Source organism: Dasypus novemcinctus, chromosome 6 (assembly GCF_030445035.2).
Source record: "Dasypus novemcinctus isolate mDasNov1 chromosome 6, mDasNov1.1.hap2, whole genome shotgun sequence".
In the NCBI taxonomy this organism is placed as follows: domain Eukaryota; kingdom Metazoa; phylum Chordata; class Mammalia; order Cingulata; family Dasypodidae; genus Dasypus; species Dasypus novemcinctus.
In genome coordinates this window covers 109,978,989-109,995,748 of record NC_080678.1, presented here as the reverse complement: position 1 = coordinate 109,995,748, position 16,760 = coordinate 109,978,989, and the positions used below count along the sequence as shown (strand labels likewise).

Here is a 16,760-nt window from a genome sequence, read left to right as displayed (position 1 = left end):
AAGGTGGGATGCCCTGGCTTGGCAGCCTGCCCCTGCCAGAAGCCGGCAGAGGGGTGTGGGAAGTCTCCCCTGCAGGCCCCAGAGGGAGCCTGGCCAGGTCTGGATTCTGGACTCGGGGCCTGCGGGAATCCTCTTCTGTCGTTTAAGCCCCAGCCTGTGGTGCTTGGTCGTGGCAGCACCAGGAGTTGAAGATGCTTTCTTCCCCACAAGGTGGATTTGGGGATGCGGTTCTCCTGCCACTGTGACAGGGATGGGTAGAGGGTGCCCCCTCCCCAGGGGGAGGCGAGGGCTGAGGACAGTGCCTTGGCCATGGAGAGGGCTTGCAGCAATGGCTCGGGCCGGAGGTGGGCAGGAGGGAGCGACGGGCCATGGAGTCTGACATGTCCCCTTCTCCATGTTACAGGGAGGGAAACCGAGGCACAGGAGTGTGCAGAGCCCCAGCTGATGTCCCAAATCCTCCTAGGAGCTGGGGTCAGGCTGAGGACGTGCACCCAGCAGGACGGCCAGTCCACTGTCCTTCTGCCGTCTTCGAGCGTGTGGGGGGCTCCTGCTCCGCCCAGCCCCAGGCCTGGCCCCATGCCCACCCTCTGCACCTGCCCCCTGGGTTCTTCTAGACCTCCAGGAGGGGCTCTGAGCACCACCCTAAGGTGGGGTCACACCCAATACCCACAGCCCCATGCACTCTGGGCACAGCCTCTGCCCACCCCACAGAGCAAGGCTTAGAAGCAGCACGGACCTGCTCGAGGTGGCCAGCAAAACAGCAGGGGCCCTGCGGTTCAGTGGTGTGACTCAGGGTGCCCTGACACCCCTGAGCTTCCGGGACGGAGCAAGGCTGGTGCCGCTGGGGGCTCTGGTTCCCCGCCATGGGACTTCCCTCGCACGGCAGTGTGCCCAGGGGCCCAGCAGCGCTCCAGTGCTGTGAGAACTAAGGGAAGCAAGCCCGCCCGCAGCCACACGCCTGGCACCCTGGAGTGGCAGCCCTGTCCAGAGGAGCCTTCCCAAAGTGCTTGCCCGCAGAGCCGGTTCTTCCTGCCCGCCCACGGGGCAAGGGTTCCCGGAGGAGCGCTGCAGCAGCAGGAGGCTCTGCCGTGCCCCTGCCCACCCGGCCGGGCCTGGGACCCACCTCCCTGCCCACATAAACACCAGAGGAGGGCCGTAATCCCGCTTTGCCTCCAGGAGCCAGGCACCACCCCAGCGCAGGCCCAGGGGTGGCCTGGCTGAGGGACAGCAGCGGTAACTGAAAATGCAGTGTCCTCGGCCATCAGCTGCGAGTCACGGCTGCACCTGCACCAGAGGGGCCGCACAGGTGAGTTGCCTCTTCACTCAGGTGCTCAGGAGCTCAGCCATCAGGCGTCTGCCTCCTGCAGGCCGAGGGGATGCCGGTCGCCCCGAACCCCTCCTGAGCCGCCCTCCATGATCAGCGTCCCAAGGCAGGCAGCAGTAGTGTGAGAAGAGACTGGGGTGCAGGGCTGGGCTGAGCAGGGGGCAGCCACGCCCCAGGGGTGTCGGGCAGGCAGGGCCCACCAAAGGCTCCTGCCAGACCTGTGAACAAGGCCAAGCTCAGATCCTCTGCCTGCGTGGGTGTGCAGGGACTCAGAAACAGGCACTGCTGTAGGCTGGCCCAGAGACTGCAGGAAGTGATGCTGAGGAGGCACAGCACAGCGCAGGCTGGAGGGAGCCAGGGCGTGGAGGAGGGCGAGGTGGCAAACACGCAGGGCTGGGCAGATGAGGGCTGCACTGAAGGTGGGGGTGACGCAGGGTGACGCATGAGAGGTGCAGGGAGCTGGGGAGGGGGAAGGCACGCATGGTGAGAGATGGGAGATTGGGGGACAGGCACTCAGGGCGCGAAGAGAAGGGGTGTGGGGGGCAGAGCTGGCATCCCAAGGGCCACGGGAACTGGGGAGGCCCAGGACGCCTGGGCGGGCTGAGCGTGGTGGGTGGGCTGAGGCCAGCGAGGAGGCGGGAGGGGGGAGGGGGGAGGGTGAGCAGGGGCCCTGGGGGAGGAGCAGGGGTGAAGTGGATGGAAACCATGGAAGAGCCCAAGGAAAGCACAGGCGGGTCTCAGCAAGCTCCATGGCCCGGGACAAACGCCCAACACCCACCCCCAACAGCACTCCAAAGATGGCCAGGAACAGGGCAGGCCCACAGAGAGACAGCGTCCTGCACTCCCCCCACAGGCCGCCCTGCTGCAGGAAGAGCTCAGAGAGCATTAAAGCTCGGAGCCATCCATCTTCACTGGTGAAATCTGCAAAGTAACTTTTCTTTTTAATTTTTTACATTTAATTTTTAATTATTTTTAATAAAGGTACTTAAAACAAATACATAGTTTCAGAATCAAAGAACTGTAAAAGCCTTCTAAAGAAAAAGAAATGATATTCCTGTTTTTCCTTAGCATATCACTTATTTTTTGAGTGGATGTTGAGAGAAGAGCTGCCATAACCCACTGGGTGGACTCGGGGAGAGGGTAAACTACAGCATAAACTATTATCCATGCGGAGCAGCAGTGCTCCAAAATGTAGTCACCAAACACAAAGTAACTTTTAAGGTAACACAGAGCTCAAGGCAGGGTAAAGGCCAAGGTCACGGGAAGAAAAGGAGAAAATGGGTGACAGAGAGGTTTCCATGGACGTCATGTGGGAGGAACGCCGGCCCTGGGCCACAGACAGCGATTAAAACACAGCCCATCTGAGTGTGTGTGTGCACACGTGTGCGATGTGTCTGTGTGTGCAAGTAGCCCTGTGTACGTGTGTTTCTGTCTGCATATGCGTGTTTGTGTGCCTCTGCATGTATGCACATGTTTGTGCATGTATATGTGTGGTGAGTGTGTCTCCATGTCTGCATCTAGCATGTGTGTGTATGTCTGCACAACATGTGTGCAGAAGTGCTGGGAAGCATACATGTTCCATGTCACATGTACGCGTGTGCATGGACTCACACAGCAGGCGATCACAAGCACTCTCAGGATAGGGGGGCCTCATCTCTCTCCTGCTCTCTTTCGACTCCTCTTCTCTTCATTTATCCCTGTTGGCTGTTTCCCACACTTTCTCTGGTGAATATGTATGGCTTTGTCATCAGCATAAGAAAAATGCACATCCTCCTAAACCCAGGGCATGAGGCTTCCGCAGTAGTCCCCTGGGGGAGAGGGAAGGGGGTCCTTGCCCTCGGGGGCTTCCTCGCAGGCTCCTGGAGAAGGGAGACAGGTTCCCACCACTGGGTGTGACCCAAGGAAAGGAGGGGGCCCTGGGCCCAGGGCAGAGGAGATTTGTGCCCTCCTGGGTGGGTGTCAGGAGAGGCTGCATCAGGCTGCATGCGACAAAGGCCCCTCGACACACCTCTCAACTCTTGATCGTAAGGAACCCAGGAAATCACCTCCGTTCTCTCACGACTGGAAACGTGTTCTGCCCTGCGTCCTGAGCGGTGCACACACTTTGCCTCTCCTTTCCTCAGACCCCCTAACTTCTCCTCTCCAGCTGGCAGAAGGCAAGGCTCTGCATAGGTGCCAAGCTGTGCCACCCTGCAGGAGCTGATCTGGGGCAGCCCAGCAGGTCCCTGAGCCAGCCTATCACACACCCTCCCCTCTACTTCGTTATTTCCTCCAAATCTTACACTATTCCCCACCCCCAAAGTATTCCTTTCTCTCCCCTTCTGCCCCCAATGCCTTTCAGGCCCACCCTGCCACCTCTTCCAGGAAGCCTCCCTGGCTCCTCGGGCATCCTCAAGGAATGCACAGCCTCTTCACAAGGTGCACCTTCCACTCTACCCCGCTCAACTCTCAAGGGTGGGGAGTGGCTCCCTGGAGGGCTGCACAGTGAGGCTTCTGAGCTGGGGTCTCCGTGGACTCCCATGTTCTGAGTTAGATTAATGATGCCTGCCGCAGGCCAGGCCAGGGCAGAGCAGGCGCAGCTCTGGATCTGCATCCCTCTGGCTCCTCAGTGCCCCTCATTCAACAACTGGCTGGTACTTTGCATTCCTAACCAGATTATTCATTTACTCGTTAAAGAAAAAAATTAGTGTTTACCATGTGCCAGGGTCTTGGAGACACAGTGCCCGCTCCCTGCGTTTACCTTCTTCAGGAACGGGTCATGGGAGGGGATAATGATAAACAGATCAACAGACAAATGGAAGGTGGTGAGATAGTCTGTGGACAGGCAGTTGGGGTGTTTACATGCAGGGAGGGCTGTTGGAATCTGCTGGCTGGGACGTACAACACCTGAGAAGAGGTAGTGGACACAATTCATGGGCAGACGTTAAAAGGGGTAGATAAGATGTATTTGCATTTTTCACCAGTTCTTTAAAAGTAAACATTTTTTGCCTCTGAAAATATTCTTTACCAAACACTCTACCCTCCCCACCCCCCAAAATACAGCTACACCATTATCAAATTGAAAATAGGGGCATCTTTATTTTTACAACATCAAAATGTTTTTTCACATGATCGATAATGGAAGCAGTTCTTGAAGCACCTGTATCACAAGAGGCTGGTACTTAATAAACAGCCTGTGAAAGTTAAGTGATTTCAAAGGAGCTCTTCATCATTAATTCTAAAACACATAATCAGGATTGAAGTTGAAATATGTATGGGATATCAGTCACTTAATAATCTAGCGGTGGCATTGATAATAATTCACTCTGAAGCAATGGCAGAAGCATCTGGTCTTTCCCATGGTGGAAGCAGGACAAGGCACCTGGCAGGGGAGGGGACACGAGCATGTGTCCAGAAGGAGCTCATGGCCGGCAGCACAGAAGAACACTTTATTTAAAAAAAAAAAAAAAAAAGAACAGGATTCATGGCTGAGGAGAGATTAAGTGGCCAAGAGAACCTATAGTGACCGGATCAAAACTACCTGATTCCCAAAAACTGTGGAGACAGAAGTGCGGATGTTTGCAGGTTTAGGGAGCCCCTTGTGAAGATGGGGCCTTATAGAATCCCAGTGAAATTATGAGAGTGTGTTGTCTAAATGCAGCCTTCAAAGGGACCCGGCTTGGCAAGACAATTCTCAAATTGCTCCTCAAGTCCCAGCAAGACTTTAATGGCCAAAATTGCTGACTCCTCAGTTAGTTTCATTTAATGATCACCTGGCTCTGCTCTGGGGGCTGGAAGGAGAATCTGCAGAGGGGGGGTCCTGCCTCTCAACACAGCAAGCTCCTTCCCTCCACCCGTCCTGCTCAGAACACCAGGCAGGGTGCAGAAACTGCGCTTATATATCTGCTGTGGGAAATGGGGAGTTAGGGCTTAATGGGTTCAGAGTTTCTAGGGTGTAGAAACGTGTTGGTCACGGATGGTAGGGATGGTAGCACGACATTGTGAATGTATTTAATACCACTGAACCCTATACCTGAAAGCAGTTATCTTGGGAAATTTGTTTTATGTATGTCACCCTAATAATTTTTTAGAAAAGAAAAGCCAAAAAGCAAACCCAGGGTAAAAACTACTGACTTTTAATGATTATGGACCTATTATTTTTGCTTGGAATTTGAGGGTAAAATATCAATCAAATTGACTGTTAAAAAAATCTGTTGGATGATATTGAGGAGCTAACGAGTCAGTAAATGATTATGACATGGCCAAGATGCAGGAAAAAAACAGATGCAGATGGAAAAGCCTAATATTTGTGCCCTACAGGCACTGGCAGTTCTGGAATAGTGTCAAAATTTAGAGGTGGACGTGGTAGTAAAGGAGGCACAAAGGAACATGTGCAGAACAAAAGAGAACCGAAAAATCAAAGGGCAAATAATTCTTTACCCTGCTACACCTGAAAGATTTCTCCATTAAAGAAACCACACTTTGCTACATTACAGAGGAGAGCATTCTATAACTGGGAATTGTGTAAACAACCCTAATAGCCAGGCCTACCAAAGGAATCCATAAATAAAAGGAGTCTCAATTTATACTACATTGCCATAGGAAGAAAACAAAAAATGAAAGTGAAAACGGCCATAAACAACCATGAGGCAGAGGAAAACTGAATCACACTCCAAACTAAATTAAATTTCCTCAAAAAAGCATTTGGGGGTATGAGAAAAATACCTTCAACAGGATTATGAAAATTAAGAACATAAATGGACAGAAGACAGGAGAGAAATGAAGCAAAATTCACTGAACTCAGGAACAAATACGTAAAGTTGACAATATCACATCAGCAATTGAGACTAAATTAAAGATGCCCAAAGAATAATAGAATGAATAAAAATGTAATTAAAAGCACTGAAGAAGGAATGGAAAACATTCAATAAAATTAAAATAAGGGGAGGGGTTAAAATGAATGGTAGGCAAATAAGTAAAATCCAGTATGCATATTGTTGGATTCCTTTAAGAAGAAAAACAAAACAACACAGTACAATATTTAAAACTCTAATCCAAGAAAAGTTTTTTTTTCTCCCCAAACTTAAGATCTGAATCCCAGGGCTCACAGTCGGACCCGGGTGGCGGGAACGGGCATTAAGGCCCTCCGCTTGGGGTTCGGGCGTACTGCCCGCCCCTCTGCCCAGCTGCACCCGCTTCCCCCTCGGTGGCCTAACCCTGCCTCTCCCCCGAGGGCCACCGCCGCGCCATGACAGCCCCGCCTCGCTGCCGCCGAGAACCCTGGCTACCCTGTCTTCTGCCCGCAACCAGTGATGCACTCCTGCACGAGCCTATCAGCCATCTGCTGGCCCCCGGCCATGCCCCCTGCCCCTCCCCCGTCTTCACCCTATAATAACCGCTGTACTTCCTGAATAAATCAGACTTGCGCACAGATCCTGGTCTCCTCGGTAGTCTTCTTCCCACCGCGCGTCCTCCGCACCTTGCCGGCCCCGGAGCACCTTCTCGGAAGGCCCCTCCGTGTGTTGCAGCCCTCTGCCTGAGCCCACACCGCCCCTGCAGCGGCCCTCCAGGCGAGCCCACACTGCGACATTTGGCGTCCAACATGGGGGCAACAACTTCCCGGCCAGACCCCCACCCGCCTCGCCCGCAAGGTAAGGACCCCCGTCTTCGCTAGGCCCCGCCGTCGGTGCCATGGGCGGCCGTCTTTCCTCCCACCAGGCGCCTCAGGTTAGGGCCCTTGCCAGCCTTTTAGACACCAATCATATGAATGTCTCAGTAAAGCAGCTCCAAATGTACTGGGACCTTTTGCTGCCTTTCAACCCCTGGCTCTCCACTTGCCAGCTGTGGGACCCGGACACATACACTAACCTCATTGACCGCGTCATGGCGGCTATGGAATATGAGAACAAGCATTTTCCCCCCAGCCTTCTCCCCATGCTCATCGCCATTCGCTCGTGCCTCCAGGGCACCCCCGTCAATTGGGTCGCTTTCCACTGCACCTGCGGTAAGAGCAAGGGAGAGGGGTCTCAGTCAGACAGTGATTCCAACACCGAGTCCTTGTCCAGCTGCCTCAACAACGCCCTGGACTCTTGCCCGCCCAAACCAGACGCGCCTACCCCAAGATGGCGAACTTCCGCCTTCTTCTTGGGAGGATAAAGGGAAGTCCCTCCCCCTATACCCGCCCCCTCCGGCCACGGTGCCATCTTGGCCCCCACCGGAAGAGGAGCGGCCGCCATCTTACAAGCCGCCTACCCCCTGGGGCAGTCCGCCATCTTGTGAGGCGCCGCCATCTTGGGACGAGCCACGTTCTCTCCCCACCCCCTGGGCACCCCCCACCGCGGATCCCTCATCCGCCAGAGGGCCCATGGGTACTTGGCCCCCACGGGCAGAGGCCCCCGCGCATCAGATGCCGCTCTTATACCCGCTGAATGCCGCCCCCTCGCGGCACCGTCCGCAGGATCGGTACCCCTTTACAGCCGACAAAATAAAAAACCTCCACAAGGCAGTTAAAGAGGACGGCCTCGGTAGCCCGTACGCCCAACATTTGCTTGAGGAGCTTAGCACTCAGCTCACGGTTCCGTATGACTGGGTTTCCCTTGCTCGGGCCATTCTAACCCCCGGCCAATTCATCGACTGGCGTGCTCACTTTACATCAGAGGCAGAAAAGCAAGTGGCACACAACGCCCGTGTCGGGGCTCGCCATCCCCCGGATGCTTACACAGGCACGGGCCAATTTGCCAATCTGGCCCAATATCACAACGCCCCCCCCCCCCCGAGTTCTGGCTCCAACTTCACGAGCTGGCTTTCCGCGCTTTCCGCAGCTGCTCCGCCACCAGACCTGAGCCACTTGCCAAGCTAGTCCAACGAAAAGATGAAGACTTCGCCGACTTCGTATCCCGGGTTCAGGAGGCCTGCAAGTTCAAGGTCCCTGGCGAGCATGCGCAACAAGCCCTTGCCCGGGAACTCATTCTGGAAGGGCCACCAATGCCTGCCGACAAGACATCCTACCAATGAAGGAAAGGGGAGTACACAACTGGATCCTGGCCTGCTCCCACATAGACCCACAGGCCACCGCGCTGGCTCAGGCCATAGCCACGGCCATGTCCCTCTCCTCCAACTGCTTCAAATGCGGAGAAACCGGACATTTTGCCCGCGAATGCCCTCATGCTGCCCGACCACGACCATCCACGAACACGCCTCGAGACACCGGAGGAACCAGGCCACGCGCGCCTCCCACCCCATGTCCCCGCTGCGGCAAAGGATACCATTGGGCCCATACTGCCACACCGCCAACAGCCAACGGCAGCCTTTAAACGTGAGAGGGGGCAGGCCTCAGCCCCGCCAGCAAGAGGCCACTCATCCACACCACCACCCCCTGCCGTAATGTGGACCGTTCCACTGGGACCCAAGAAACCAATAATGGAGTTAGAGGTTGAAGGCCAATGGTTCGAGGGAATCCTTGACACCGGGGCAGAAATATCCTGCTTCCCAGAAACAGCCGCACACAACTGGGGTGTGCTCCCTGGCCCCCGCGTCATTGGAGCCACCGAAACAGCTCCCTCATTCCAAACCAGCCAAGATCTTATTTGGAAGGACAAGGAAGGCCACCAAGGCATCTTCCACCCCCTTGTCCTGCCCGGCATCAACAATATCCTCTGGGGCCAGGATGTCCTCTCAAACTGCGGAGCCATTCTATCCACGGCTCCCCCCCAATGATATACGCCACTGCTCGCATTACACCTCCAGCACCCACTCCTCTTGAATGGGATACCGAGGAGCCCATTTGGGTGGAGCAGTGGCCCATCTCATCCCAGAAACTCTTAGTTCTCCGAGCTCTTGTCTATGACCAGCTCGACGCAGGACACATTGAGCCATCCACCAGTCCGTACAACTCACCCGTCTTCGTCATTCAGAAGAAGTCAGGCAAGTACCAGCTCCTCCACGACCTGCGTGAGATCAACAAGCACATCCGCCCAATGGGCTCCCCCCAAACGGGGTGCCCCCACCCCATGGCTATACCTAGACACTGGTGCACCGCCACCATCGACATCAAGGGGTGTTTCTTCTTCATTCCACTGCACCCAAAAGACCGTCCAAAATTCGCCTTCACGCTCCCGTGCACCAATCACCAAGAAGTAGCTGAGCGTTACCAATGGCGAGTCCTCCCGCAAGGAATGCGAAACAGCCCGGCCATCTGCCAGCTTTATGTCAATAAGGCAATTCAGCCATTAAAGAACTTTGCATACATTGTTCATTACATGGACGACCTTCTCGTGGCGCATGAAACCCCCGGAGGCCTCCAAGCCATCGTCACGGCATTACTGCGCCATCTCAACAACCTTGGCCTACAAGTCCAACAAGATAAGGTACGCATGGAGCTCCCCTTCACCTTTCTAGGCTTCAACATCCACAACACCATCACGCCTGCGGCCCCCCAACTGGCCATTCCGCAGAAGCTATCTCTGACAGAGCTACAGCAAATCTGTGGGCACATCAATTGGCTCCGTTCGGCTCTCCCGATCACCACCGCTCAACTACAACCCCTCTTCACCCTTCTGCAAACCGACCAAGACCCTCTGCAGGCCGTAACAAAGAAAATCGCTATTACCTCAGCTGTGCAGGAGGCCATCCGAGCTGTCAATGATGCCCTGTGAGAATGCCAACTGCAGTGTCACGACCCCAACCGAGCCATCTTGGCGCTGATCCTGCCTACCACGGGTATGCCCACCGGGCTCCTCTGGCAGAAGGGGCCCCTTCTCTGGCTCCATACCACCAAAAGCAAGCTCAGAAAAATCGGCCTGCAAGTCACCCTCTGGATCTCCTTGGCCATTGACCTCGTCCGGCAATGCACCCACACATATGGTACTCCCCCTGACACCATTGTGTGGCCGCTTGATGCCAAGAAAACCACTGCGCTGCTTCTGTCCAGTCCAGACATGCAAGTCCTTGCGGAACTCTTCCATGGCAAATTTGACAACCACTATCCCAGCCATCGGCTGCTTCAGGGCATCTCCCAGTTATCCTTCATCCCTCCACCGCACCACCCCTTCCCGTCTCGCCGCCCCTACCCACATGCCACCACCGCCTTCACTGATGCCTCCAAGAACAAGTTCGCAGCTGTCATCTACTCGCCTGGTACGTCAGAGCCTCAAATGCTCATCCACATCAATGTGAACTCTGTCCAGGTAGGAGAGCTCCAAGCCGTCGTCCTAGCTCTCCGCGCCTGTCCCGACAGACCCCTCAACATCTTCACCGAAAGCCTGTACACCTTGCAAGTCTGCCAAGTCTTGGCTTTCGCCACGTTTTTTCCTGCCAAAAGGCCTATCGACCAAGCACTCCTAACTCTCCAGAGTCTCTTGGAAAACCGCACGGTGCCCTGGTACATCGCCCATGTGAGGAGCCATTCTGGCCTTCCTGGACCTATCGCCGCCGGCAATAACCTCACCGATCAAGCCGTCCAAGCCCTCCCAGCCTCAGTAGAGTGCTCGGGAGGCCGACCGCCCGCCCCTCCACCTGGCGACCTCCTCAACCAAGCCAAGCTACTCCACTCTCGATTTCACTTCTCTGCCAGGAGCCTTCACAAGTTGTTCCCGGAACTTTCCATCCAGGCCTGCAAGCACATGGTCAGATGCTGCCAAACCTGTGCACCCCTTCTGCCCCTTGGGCCACTACAGCCGCAAGGAGTTAATCCACGTGGGCTACACCCCAATGCCCGATGGCAAATGGACGTCACCCACGTGCCCCAGTTTGGCAGGCTCAAGTATCTCCATGTGGCCATCGACACCTTCTCCCACCTGTGCTATGCTGTTCCCCTCCCAGGAGAAACAGCCAAGCACTGCATTCAGGCCCTCAGACAAGCCATCCTCTTCATGGGAGTCCCATGGGACCTGAAAACCGACAATGGACCAGCATATCGCAGCGCTTCCTTCGCCGCGTTCCTGAGACTATACAACATCACTCATCACTTTGGAATTCTGTTCAACCCCCAAGGTCAAGGCATGGTTGAACACACTCATCTCTTCCTCAAGCATCTTATTCAAAAGGAAAGGAGCAACCATCCCCGCCACACACCTGGAGAAATTGTCACCTCTGCCTTAATCCACCACAACCTCCTCTGCTTTGATGAGGATGGCCTTTCCCCAGTACATGCTCATTGGGGCCCGTCCTACCGGCCCACACAGGCCCCCCTTGTTCAGTGGAAAGACCCCAAGACTAACATCTGGTCAGGGCCTGCCCCCCTCCTTGCCCAGGGTAGGGGTTTTGCTTGTGTCTTTCCAGATGACGCCGCCCAGCCCATCTGGATCCCAGGACACCTCATCCGGCCTGCCACTGCCGAACCGCCTGACCCGGAGAGAGAAACGTCGCCAGCGACACCTCGCCCCTCAGATGGCCATGATGACCCTGAATGCCGAGCCCGACCCTCTCCGCCAACAAGTTCTGTGGCTACTCCACCTAGCCCAAGCTGAAAGGACCCGGCGGCCGCTGCCACCCACCTTCACCCCCCCCAAGACAGGCTTCTCGAACGTGCTGCCTGGCGAGGCCCCCCCCCAACAAAATGAGCGCTGGCCCTTCCTCTTCCACCTTCTTTGGCGCTTAATAAAAGAAAAGGGGGAAATGTAGGGTGGCACCGTGTGGGAGCGTGGCGACAGCAAGGGTCTGCTCGTCTCCAGGCACCGGTGCGAGTCGGACCCGGGTGGCGGGAACGGGCGTTAAGGCCCTCCGCTTGGGGTTCGGGCGTACTGCCCGCCCCTCTGCCCAGCTGCACCCGCTTCCCCCTCGGTGGCCTAACCCCACCTCTCCCCCGAGGGCCACCGCCACGCCATGACAGCCCCGCCTCACTGCCGCCGAGAACCCTGGCTACCCTGTCTTCTGCCCGCAACCAGTGATGCACTCCTGCACGAACCTATCAGCCATCTGCCGGCCCCCGGCCATGCCCCCTGCCCCTCCCCCATCTTCGCCCTATATTAACCGCTGTACTTCCTGAATAAATCAGACTTGCACACAGATCCTGGTCTCCTCGGTAGTCTTCTTCCTACCGCACGTCCTCCGCACCTTGCCGGCCCCGGAGCGCCTTCTCGGAAGGCCCCTCCATGTGTTGCAGCCCTCCACCTGAGCCCACACCGCCCCTGCAGCGACCCTCCAGGCGAGCCCACACTGTGACATTTCTTCTGTCATTTCAAGTCTGCTGTTGTATGCCTCTAATGTGTTTTTTTATCTCACATATCATGTCTTTTGTTCCCATGAGCTCTGTTACTTTTCTATTCAGGTTTTCAAATTCTTCTGTATGCTCGCCCAAGTGTCTTCTTGATGTCCTTTTTTCATTAGCCATAGTGTCTTTCAACTCATAAATTTTGGAAATTTATATGCATCTCAATTAGTTTTCTGAAGTCCTATGTCTCTTCTGGGACTTTGATTTATTCCTTTTCTTGGGCCATTTCTTCCATTTTCTTAGTATGGCCTGTAAGTTTCTGCTGATGTCTAGGTGTCTGTTTAGGATGTTGAGTTTATTCAGATGCTCGATCTCTCTCTCTTTCATAAGGATTTATTGGTGGGAGGCTGTGTGTTACTGCTATTCTTAGTTCAGCTTGTTCTGGGTCTTTAGGATTGTCCCTGTTATTACCTCAAATCTGGGCCCTGCACCCAGTAATCGGTTGCAGACCCACTTCCAAGGGCCTTGGGGAAGGAGATTGTAAAAGCCAGAAAAAACCTTTCTTACTTATTTACTTTTAATTTCCTTGCATACACTTCCCTAGTCCACCCGCTGATGGTGCTCTTTGGCAGCCCTCACAGTTCAGTGCCTTGTCAGAGTGTGTTTGCTGCAACACAGACTGGATCACTGTGATAGGGAAGGCTTCCTGGAGGCTAAGAGACTTGTGATTCAAACTTTCTTAGAGGCAGTTCTCCAGCCTTTGCCAGCAGCCACCTCCCTTTTCCCAGGTAGGAACTAATTCCACTCCCCTCTGCATCTTCAACAGCCAGTCCTGATGAGTAGAATGGGAAATGGAGAGAGCTGGATCTCTTTAGTCCCTTGCCAGCAACCAAGACAAACAATGGCATGGCCGTGCCTGGCTGGAAGGAAGGGCTCCTGGAACACCAGGTTAAATTTGTGGGTCAAAGCTGAGTCAGCCTTAAGCCGTGTCTGTCTCTCTCCCCTTTCCTGGGAAGGTGGATCCCTGGGACCCCCTTTGTCTGTAGCTGCTAGTACAAGGCCTGCGAATTCAAAAGTATCTGTAGCAGGGGAAATGGCTGTGGCTCAACCAACTGGGCTCCCGTCTACCATATAGGAGGTCCAGGTCTCCTGGTGAAGGCAAGCTGGCCCATGCACTGAGCTGGTCCACGCAGAGTGCCGGCCCATGCAGGAATGTGGCCCCGTGCAGGAGAGACACCCTGCATGGGAAAAAGCAACCTCATGCAGGAGTGCCAGCCAACACGGAGAACTGGTGCAGCAAGATGACACAAAAAGAGACACAGAGAATAGAAAATAAGAAGACATAGCACGGGAGCTGAGGTGGTACAAGAGAGTAATTGCCTCTATCCCACTCCAGAAGGTCCCAGGGCAGCTTTCTCAGAGCCACCTAATAAGAATACAAGCAGACACAGAAGAACACACAGTGAATGAACACAGAGAGCAGACAACAGTGGGAAGGAGGGGGTAAAATAAATCTTTAAAAAAAAAAAAGGTGGTTCAACTTTAAAAAACAAAACAAAAGTATCTATAGCAAGGGTTCTTTTTTTTAAAAAAAAAGATACATAGATTACATAAAATGTTACATTAAAAAAATATAGGGGTATAGTAGGGATTCTTAACCTTTTTTGTTCCAGGGATCCTGTATTAGTTAGCCAAAGGGGTGCTGATGCAAAATACCAGAAATTAGTTGGTTTTTATAAAGGGTATTTATTTGGGGTAGGAGCTTACAGATACCAGGCCATAAAGCATAAGTTACTTCCCTCACCAAAGTCTATTTGGAGCGAGATGGCTGCTGATGTCTGCAAGGAAGGGTTCAGGCTTCCTGGGTTCCTCCGTTCCTGGGGCTTTCTTTTCTCTGGGTTCAAGGTTCCTTCTTTCCTGGGGCTGGCTTCTCTTTCCTCCACATGCTGACTTCCTGGGGCTCCAGTTTAAATCTTCAGCATCAAATTCCAATATCAGAAACACTTACATCAAAAGCTTCAACTCTGTCCTTTGCCATGCCTTTTATCTGTGAGTCCCCACCCACCAAGGGGTGGGGACTCCATGTCCTAATGACGTGGCCCAGTCAAAGCCCTAACCATAACTCAATCATGCCCACTAATAGACCAGATTACAAACATAATCCAATATTTATTTTTGGAATTCATAACTATATCAAACTGCTACAGACCCCTTTGCCAGTCAGGTGAAAACCATGGACCCCTTACTAAGTCTACACTACACTGTGTGTTATTTAATAAATATATCACACCTTCACCAACATGTACCCACAAGAATTTTTTTTTTTAATTCAAATCAAGCTCATGGACCCCTTGTTAAAAACCCTGGTCTATAATAGGTTGGGGGAGGATGCTGGTAGTTGCAACTGTGGCTTTTAACTCACAGTTTTGCAATTGCAATTCTTTTCCTTTGCCCTTCTCTTCTGGGCAGTGTCCAGCCTTCCCCTGGTGTCCTAAACCCTAGAATATTTTTTTTCCATGCTGTTTCTGCCTGTCTTCTATTTTTCTGAGAGGGAAAAGAATCCTGTGTCTAGTCTACCATCTTCCCAGAGGTTCTCCCATACTTGCTATTAACCTGAGATAGAAAATCTCCTATTGAAATGCTGAACAAAGTTGATTTCAGCATTGACCTATGAATCCAAAATAATGCAAAACAACAACATCCACTGCTGTCTCTGTGGTGAGTAATGAACTGTGTACAAGAGAGACCTTTCCTCAACATACCACCCATTATTCACATCTCTCGCTCACCTAAGGAATGCACACTTCTTTGTGCTGTGTTCTCTAGCACAATGCCCATCCCCTATGAAATGTCCAGTGAACATCTGTGGATGTTCACAGTGTGATTTAAACTACTATAGGTTTGTGTAGTTAAGAGGTGCTGACAATGGGCAATAAGATCATGAGGTGGGGGGCAAAAGGCCTTAAAGAGAAAAGCATACCTTGATGTAGCAATTTGATATTATTTATGAATTCCAAAAAGAAGGATTATGTTTGTAAACTGGGCTGTTCCTCTTTATAAAAACCAACAGATTTCTGGTACTTTGTACCAGCACCCCTTTGACTGACTAATACACATGATTAGACCCTTCTTTTCCTGCCACACCCTGTGCTGTTTCTGGCTCCAGGGTATTTGCTCCTGTAATTGCCTCTGCCTGGAGTGGCTATGCCTTCCCTCCACTTCACCTGGTCACCTCAGAACAGAATATTCAATCAATATTTGTTTCAAGTATCAAGAGCAAAAGCAATGGGATTATGTTCCAGAAATTTGTATATCCCTCACTTCACTCAGGACCATCTACTTTCTTTGAGGGGCTCCGTGTACAAAAATCATTAAAAATTTCAAGAGGATGACAGTATAGCATTAAACCAAGCACCAGGCCTGTGTAAGCATGGACCCAGACTTCCCATACCATATTTTATTTACCTGAATTTATATATCTGAATCCTCCAACAAACTGTGAAGTTCCTAAAGGGCAGGAACTATTCATATGGTAGATTATCAATAACTGTTTCTTGAATGAATGAATGAGTGTCATTAATCTTGAAGAACGTATACGATTTCAAAAGAGAGAAATGAAACCTCACAGGTGAAGGAATAAATAAAGCTAGAACTGAAGATCAATGTGCAGGGTTTGTTTGGGGAAGAAGGGTCCAAATGACAGAAATAATATGATGAGAGGTTTACAGTGTCCTGTAAGGATGGAGTTTCAGAAATACTTTGAAAAAGCTTCCTGGAGAAGACTTGATCATTCACTGTCTTCCAGGCACTTGCTATGTGCTGAGGAAGCATCAGCAAATACAACTGATTTTCTCTCTCTTCTCACACAACTTAAAATGTAGTGGATGGGAAGAAGATATGGCTCAAGCGATTTGGCTTCCAACTACCATACGGGAGGTCCTGAGTTCAGTTTCCAGTGCCTCCTGGAGAAGGTGAGTTGGCACAGTGGGCAGGCACAGAGAGCTGATGCAACAAGATGGTGCAACAAAAGAGACACAACAAACCAGGCAGCTGAGGTGTTTCAGGCGATGAGCATCTCTCTTCCACATGGGAGGTCCCGGTTTTGGTTCCTGGTGCCTCCTAAAGAGAAGATGAGCAGACACAGAGAGCACATAGCAAATGGACACAGAGAGCAGACAGCAACTCCAAACAACAAGGGGGAAGGGAAATAAATAAAATAAATCTTTAAAAGAAAAATGTAGTGGAAGAGGCAGATATTAAAACAAGTAAACTTAAAAAATGAAAAAAGGAAAGTGTGAAGATGGGGGG

General features: G+C 52.5%; 1 long non-coding RNA gene across 1 annotated transcript; it reads right to left on the bottom strand.

Annotated features, from left to right (window-relative positions):
* Window positions 1–4,609: 4,609 nt before the first annotated feature.
* Window positions 4,610–14,566, bottom strand: LOC131279018 (uncharacterized). Its single transcript, XR_009186360.2, has 3 exons — window positions 14,257–14,566; window positions 7,172–7,302; window positions 4,610–4,750 (listed from the first exon to the last, which is right to left on the bottom strand). It is a non-coding gene; the product is annotated as an uncharacterized lncRNA (long non-coding RNA).
* Between the last annotated feature and the right edge of the window lie 2,194 nt (window positions 14,567–16,760).